Raw genomic sequence first — 8029 nt, forward strand, 5'->3', positions numbered from 1 at the left:
CCTGATCCAATTGCCGCCCTATTCTGAGGACTACCTGTGTATGGCAAGAAAATAACATGAAAAATGAATGCAGGGAAAAAGTTCAATTTTTCAGACATAATACTTGTGAATCTCCCTCTCTTTCTTTCCCTGTAGTTAGGAATTACAGTAAATGTGAAAGCTTATATGCCCCCCCCCCGAAGTACCGAAACAGACATTTTCATGATGTTATCATGCTATAATGATGATGTCATGTAGTTATCATTATCGCTATAATCTGCCAAAGACTTGACTGAGCATGGGCCACCCAGAATACCAAGGGATTTACATCAGGGGAAGTGTGATTTCATTGCAAATTTGCTGACTGTTTGTACAAGCTTTTTAATTTAATAATTTAATTTAATTTGCTTCTCCTTGCCTTTTGTTCTTTTATCTTGAGGGTGAGCGTTCTCTGTATGAGAAAGGCTTGCTTGTAGGTATTTCATGTGATCTGGCTATTGCATTTGGCCATTTCCTGTGGAAAACTGACTTGTTACAGCTTCTCTTATTTCTGCTTTATATCTTGAGCCAGGATACCAGAAAATGGGGAGCATTTTGCAGAATCCAATAACTGCAGCTTATTTGAAGATGAAAGCCTTGTCTCTCCTTTAAAATCCTAGAAAATGAAAGCTTGTTTTCATTGTCAAAAAGACAACACGATACAACTTGGCACAAAATCTGCCTCTTTGAAATTTGTACCAATCAGAATCTTCTTAGAAGGGTCCACCAACTTAGGGACAGAGACGTGTCAGCCTTGGCAACGTGATGGATGAAGAGTTGAAATGCAGTCCCTGCCTCCTTCTGTATTTTTTTTTTTTTTTGTTAATAGCAATTTTGTTAAAAATTATCATAATCATAAAAAGAAATAAGGGGGGGGGGGAGAAAAAATAGAAGGTACAGACCAGTAATGGTTTTCTCTTACCTTCGCTACCGGTTTGGAACTGGGACCACGTGCAGAGTGTCCATGATGACGACGGGGTGGGTGGGCAGAGCCTCCAGCCACTGCCGCCCGAACCAGGGCAAACTGGGAGAATACCACCACTGGTGCAGATAGAAAAGAAAGAGGAAAAAGAGAAACTACTGTAAAGAAAAAGAAAAGAAACATATAAAGAAGTGACTTCCCTCTTCATCACAGTTATAAATAATTTTAGTAATTTATCACTTTCTCTATAGATACAGTAAATCATCTCTTCTTCCCATATGCCTGCTCTTATCTATAAATAAATCCATATAGCCTTGTTTCAGTCCTGATGTCAGGAAAAGTCCATTGAAGGTTATCAGAGATAAGGTAGCTATCATAAATTAAGGCAAATATAGGTGTCCAAGGATAATGTTGCAGGATCCAATCTGGTTCAGTCACTGGGACCAGAAGTTTAGTCTTTTGAGCTTTCGGATTCATGCTGGAGCCCATCGTCAGGGAACTTATTTCTACTGGAATGTCACTTTCTGGAAAGAGAGAAGTTCCCTGAGGATGGGTTACAGCAGTGGTTCCCAAACTCTGCTGGCTGGAGAATTCTGGGAGTTGAAGTCCACAAGTCTTAAAGTTGCCAAGTTTGGGAACCACTGGGTTACAGCATGAATCCAAAAGCTCAGAAGACTAAACCTCTGGTCCCGATGATTGAACCAGATTGGATCCTGCAGCATATCTATTTTAATCTTGATCAAATAAATAAAATTTATATCCTTCCTTTTACTTCTAACAATCTTGATTTTTAGTCCTTTTAAATAATATCATAGAATTTGATTTCTTTTCATTTTTCTTTGTCCTTTCCTCACAAAATTCTTCAAAGCTCAAACAAGCCTCTTTTGTAAATCCAATGTAGGAAAATTATCCAGTTCGCTCTCTTGATTTGTTATTTGTACAGCTGGATCCTTTTGTATGTATAACATCTTTCTCCATGGTACCCTCAGGGTAAGAGCCTGCCAGACTTCAGCTACATAGTGCACAATCTTATTAAGATTTGTATGAGAGATGTAACTTCAGTTGCCTCAAGTTAGAAATATTCTGGGCCTTCTCAGTACCCAGCCCTGAGCTCTGAAATGTTTTTCTCTGAAAACCTGGAGAATGTTCATGATGCCTAGTAATTAGGAAAGATGTGAAAATAAAACCTTTTAGTCAAGTTTTTTTCCCTTACCTGGAATTTGAATATTTTAGGCATTTTACTCTACTGCTTGTATAATTTGGGAAGTGCTTTCACACATTTATTATTATTTTTTTCTTTTTACAACTCTATAATTCCTTAATTCAGGATAGAGTCAGGACGACCGAATGAAACTGTGCATTTACCAGAAGAATGCCCTTCCTGATGCCTACTTGAAGTTCACAGCAGATACTTTCTCTTTGAGCTCTGAGAGAGAAACATCTGCTGCTACCTTATGAATGGGAGGCTAGCATCCTCATCACTGGGCCGCCATGTCACTCTAATTAATTATAGGAAGTAATTAACTTCCTATAATGTTGAAATGAATAGATGAAGGTGGGGGAAAACACTCCGAAAGAAGGCATGAATGGATATAGTATTATATCATCTGTAGAGTAATATGGAAATGATACTTGTTTTGCCTCTCCATCCCAAAATAACAAAATGTTGATTCAATAGAAACTCAATCAGAATCCTCACATACCATTTCATATTTTCCAATTCTGCCAGACAGACATTTTTCTTTCTGGCACAATGTTATGTGCAGACTGATCCAGAAATGTTTTGGGACTTGAAAAAAGGCTGTAGCTATTTTAAATCTGGCATTAATTCTAATGAATGGATTCCTTGAAGAATCTAAAGTGCCTTCTCTGTATTTGTGTGAAAACCTGAAAAGAGTTTTCACACAAATGAACAGTATTTGAACAGTAATGGTCACGTGGGTGCAAAGCACTTTCTTCAGAACTGTTTTTGAAGTGTGCAGCACACGCATGCACGCACACACACATATTATTTTGTACAATAGGCATAACATGAAGAGAAAATCAATATTCAGCTCATTTATGTTTTTTTTAAAAGAAATATCAATGTGTGAACAGTGTAGCACCTGGGTTTCATACATTCCAATACAAATAAAACTAATGAAATTAATCATAATTATTACATTCAATCAACTCGTGTATATCTAGCAATAATACATATTTATATTAGATTATAGTCTATCATCATTCAATTATTCCATGTTGTATAGAAAATTATTTCTGTCTATCCTAACTTCGAATCCTGTCACCTACCTAAAAGGAAAAAAAGGAAAGAGAGTGAGAGGAGATGAAAAGCAAACCAGAATAACAACAAATAGAAGGATCATCCATCCATCATATATAGCCTGCTTCACTATTTTAATTGCTACACTTTAAAGGAAAAAGAGAAAGATGGAAAAGCAAATCAGAACAATTAAAAAGAAAGAGAAATCATCTAACCATCATCCCTTTAATACTTTAATTGCTATGCTTTTTCTATTGACCTGCCTCCCCAATTCCTCTCCTAAATCTTTCTCTATAACTTCATCTGCTTCTTGACTGTTCAATTTAAGCACTTCTCCCACCTCTACCCTCTTCCATTGCCCAGTTCCTAGGTTTTCTACCCAAGCCCCAATCTCCCTTTCAAGTGTATCTTCCAACTCAGCTCATTTATGTATTGATGCATTGTTATCAAGAGCTGGAAGGCAAAACAATTGGCTGTATAATTCTTCAGCCTGCAGACTTGATAGAAATTTGGTAACGGGTCTGGGCAGCCTGTAATGGAGTCTCTGCATCTCCTTTGGCTATTGAGTCAGTAATGTTTATCTTATTAAACAGTTACTGCCAAATGTGCAAAAGCAGGACTTGTTGCAGGTCCCAGGGATGAAATTGGTTGTGGGAGAAGAGCATTACAGTCTAGCCAGAAGTTTCCCAAGAGATTTTCTATTTTTGTTTGATTCTATAACTTCCCTTGGTGGGGAATAAAAAGGAAGCAAGTCAGGACAAAGTCCTCAAGCTTAGCAGATAATTATGCAGACACACATAACAATTACAAAGATTTTCCTCTGAACCCCACACACAGTTTTGATCCCATGAATGTCATAAGGGTTGGGTGGAGAAACTGGAGAAGAACAGTTGCAGAACCAGCATAAACACCAGAAAAGGCAACTTGCTCTCATTTCTGGTTGGTTATTTCTTGGTTCTTCAGGACAGCTTGGGGAACATCTAGTATGTGATATTACATATGTAGCAGGAGAGAGATACCAGACCCCCTGACACTTTGAAGGAGATGTTGGGGATCTTGATATAGATATTTTAAAAGGCAGGGCTTTGACCATACTCCTGTGACTTTTTTGACCCCCTCGCCCCCATCCCGGTGCCAGTTCCTTACTGCATTGGATGGATATGTATTGTTTGTGTGGTACTATATTGATTGTGCAGTAATTATTATGCCTGAACCCAGGAGTGGGATTGAAAAATTTTAGCAACCGTTTTTCTGCCTGGATGGCTATGGCCATTGGGGGTGTGGCCTACTCAGCCTCCTGCATCACAGCGGGGGGGGGGGCATTTCCACCCTCCCCAGGTTTCAGAAACTTTCTTCTGAGAGGGCAAAAACAGACCAGTTTATGGAACTTCTGTGAGGCCTGTTTCTTGCCCTCCCCAGGCACTGGAGGCTTTCCTCGAGCCTCTGGGAGGACGAAAATGGCCTCCCCCGGGCTCTGGAGGCCGGAAACGGGCCCATTTCCAGACTTCCGGAACTTCCGGGAGGCTCGTTTCTCGCTCTCTTGGAGCCTCCGTGTGGGCCCTGCACTTACCTGGCATGATGAACGGGCCACTTGGAGACTTCTGAGAGGGGCAGGATGGGCAGGGCCAGCCAGTCCTTCCAACTACTGGTTCGGCGAACCAGATGCAAAATTAGCATCCAGTTCGTCCAAACTGGTCCGAACTGGCTGAATCCCACCCCTGCCTGAACCGAACTTTTATCTTCCATTTGATGTTCTTGTGATTCTCTATTAGGCTTACAATGCTTATTGCATTGAAATAGTAATTAATATGCATTGCTTCCTCTTCTTGTCCTTGTTCAGTAATAGAATATTAGTTGATTTGATTAGCTTTGCATAATCTCTATTGAATGTCAAATCATAATATACAGCCCTGACTGACTATCATTATTATTAGTTTTATGAAACAAACTATCTTTCAGGCTAATGTGTTTGCTTCTAATCCTGTGTGTGTCCCTCTCAGGAACAGAAATATAGCAATCTCAGTATATTTTGAAAGTAAGGTATGATAAGAACAAAGAGCCTGGCTGATGTCAATCAGGAGACAGGAGTGTCAAACTGGCAGCCAATGGTCCAGATCTTCACACGCAGGCCATCCCCATCTCAGCACCCCAAAGGGAAAAAATATCACGATACATCACATTTCGGCAATGCGACATCACAAGTATAGACCTTCTCAATGGCATCATGTAACATCCCTCTCAGACAATCACACAGATCCAGAAGTTGGAACAATTCTAAACTGGACTTTGTGTGGGGAGATCCATTTCAAAGTAGCTAAACAATCAAAAGTCAGAATGGACAAGATCTAATCGGCACCAGGGAGGCCAATGATGAATTTTGATGCTATGTTACTACCAGTCTACCATTTACTTCCTGACTTGGCTTCTCAAAAAGACGACCTGCGCTTCCTTGCTTCTTTGTCTATTAAACTTTCTCTCCTAGCCAGGCTAAAGGTTTGTTGGATATAGAGCAGAACTGGCTATATAACGTGTGAAGTGTGTGCTCAGCGAACCGGTTGTTAAACTGCTAGGATCCCACCCCTGTCTCAACCCACAGACAAACTGTAGCTTTGAAGACGTTGTTTGGCTCACAAAGAAGTAGGGTAAGATGGATGTGACAGAGATAGATAAAAAGATACACAGCATGGAAGCTGGGAGTAAGGAAAGTTTTTCTCCTTTGCTCATGATGTCGGAATGCAAGATCAAACACTGAAATAAATGTGGAGAGATCAGGATTAATAAAAGAAAATCCATGTGTACAATACATAACTGTAGCTGCCAAAAGATGAAACAAAAGCTCCCAATTTAGGAGGTTTTTATATAGTCTGGACACACACATACAGGACAGGCCTTTTAGAATCAATGACTGCTATTGTCAATGGATATAATATACTCTTGAATCACTCTTGAATCTTGTACATCCTGACAGTGGGTCTCCAGGGAATCTCTGCTGGATTAATGTGGGAAAAGTTGGTCTGCTCCAGCAACTTATGATCTTAACACACCTTAACACAAAGTTATATCTTGCTGCCAAGTCACATTAAATAAGTGTCCACTGATTTCAATAATATCTCAGGAGAAGCAGGAGATGTGTTTGGGTGTATGTGGCTGTTTAGGTATGGATATGGCTCTGTAGGTGTGGGTATGATTGTATTAAATTATTATTTAAGTGTAATTATTATTGCTCCTCCACGCATAATAATTACACTTAAATAATAATTTATTTATAATGACACTACTAATTTCAATTATGGTGTTCGATTTTTCAAAACTTTGTAATACATATTTTTAAAGTGTTATTTTGTTAAGTTGCTAAATTGCTTACTATAGATCGGTGGTGTCAAACTCAATTTCACTGAGGGCCACATCAGGGTTGTGTTTAACACCTCTGATTTGGGGGGCAGGGTGTGTGTGGCCAGGGTAGCTGTGGCCAGCTTGACATCACTCATGTCAGGGGTGCCTGTAGTGGCCTGAGTGCTCTGCCAGCGAAAACAGACTCCCAAGCTCCATTTTCCGCTGCAACAGCCTCCTGCAACCCTCTGCCAGCAAAAATGCAGGTGACCCTCCTGAGCTCCATTTTCACTGGCAGAGGCATTGTGGGCAAGTCCATTATTTCCAGGGAGGTCCTGCAGGCCAGATCTAAGCACTCAACAGGCTGGATCTGCCCCCTGGCCTTGAGTTTGAAACCCCTGCTATAGATGTTTTAGTATTAAATATACCATAAATGTATAGTAGATATAGAAGTATTTTATATACCAGCAGCCCTCAACCTTTTGGGCACCAGGGAATGCCATGGCCCGGTGCCAATCCATAGACCGGGGTTGGGGACCCCTGTTATATATTGTATTTGGTATTTCCTTTCACACCTGAAGCAGTAAAAGAGGAAGTAAAGAATAAGTAATTTTACCATTGCAATTATATTCTGTGGTCATCCTTGAAACATATTGGGTGTGCACACATTTCTCTCCAGCAGTTTTGGTGAAATTATAATTGGTGTCTGTCTGTCTGTCTGTCTGGCCTTCATACCATTACAAATTCACCCTCTGTACTGCAAAAATATTTGAAGTTTGTTTATGGTGCAGGAAATCTAATAATAATTTTGAGGCACTAAAATACTTTAAAAAGATAAAATAACTCAAATCTGACAAGATAATTAAATCTCAACATATTAGAAATTATGTGCAGGTTTTTATGAGATCTCATGTGAGCAGTGGTGGGATTTAGCCAATTTGCACCACTTCAGGAGAAGCGGTTGTTAAGTTTCTGAGCAGTTTGTTGAACTGGTTGTTGTAAGAAATCATTAGGGCAGAGAACCGGTTGTTAAATAATTTGAATCCCATCACTGCATGTCAGATGTGGTAATTTGACAAGCTTTTTGGCCATTTTATTATTATCTTTTAATCTTATGGTTCTACAGATGGTATTTGGAGATCCTGCAGATACCCTGGCAACTAGCAGCATCATATTGCCCATTTTGCTTTTTTATTAACCTACTTCATGGGACTGTTATGAGGATAAACAAAAGGAAAGGAAAGAGCTATGAGTATGTGATCAAATTCAATGGAGTCAATGGTATTCAAGTAGCTCCCATAAATGTGATAACTTTGATTTCTCTCCAATCCTAACAGTAAACTTTTATTACTGGACAAAAGCTAAAACTCACAATGGGGACAATGATGCATTTTCCTTCAAAGAGATATGGTCTTTGCTCTTCTTTCAAAAAGCTTGGAAACTTCATCCATTGCTAAATAATGTGTAAAAGGGGTTTTTGATACAATCATAATACA

Source organism: Thamnophis elegans, chromosome 2 (assembly GCF_009769535.1).
Source record: "Thamnophis elegans isolate rThaEle1 chromosome 2, rThaEle1.pri, whole genome shotgun sequence".
Classification (NCBI taxonomy): Eukaryota; Metazoa; Chordata; class Lepidosauria; order Squamata; family Colubridae; genus Thamnophis; species Thamnophis elegans.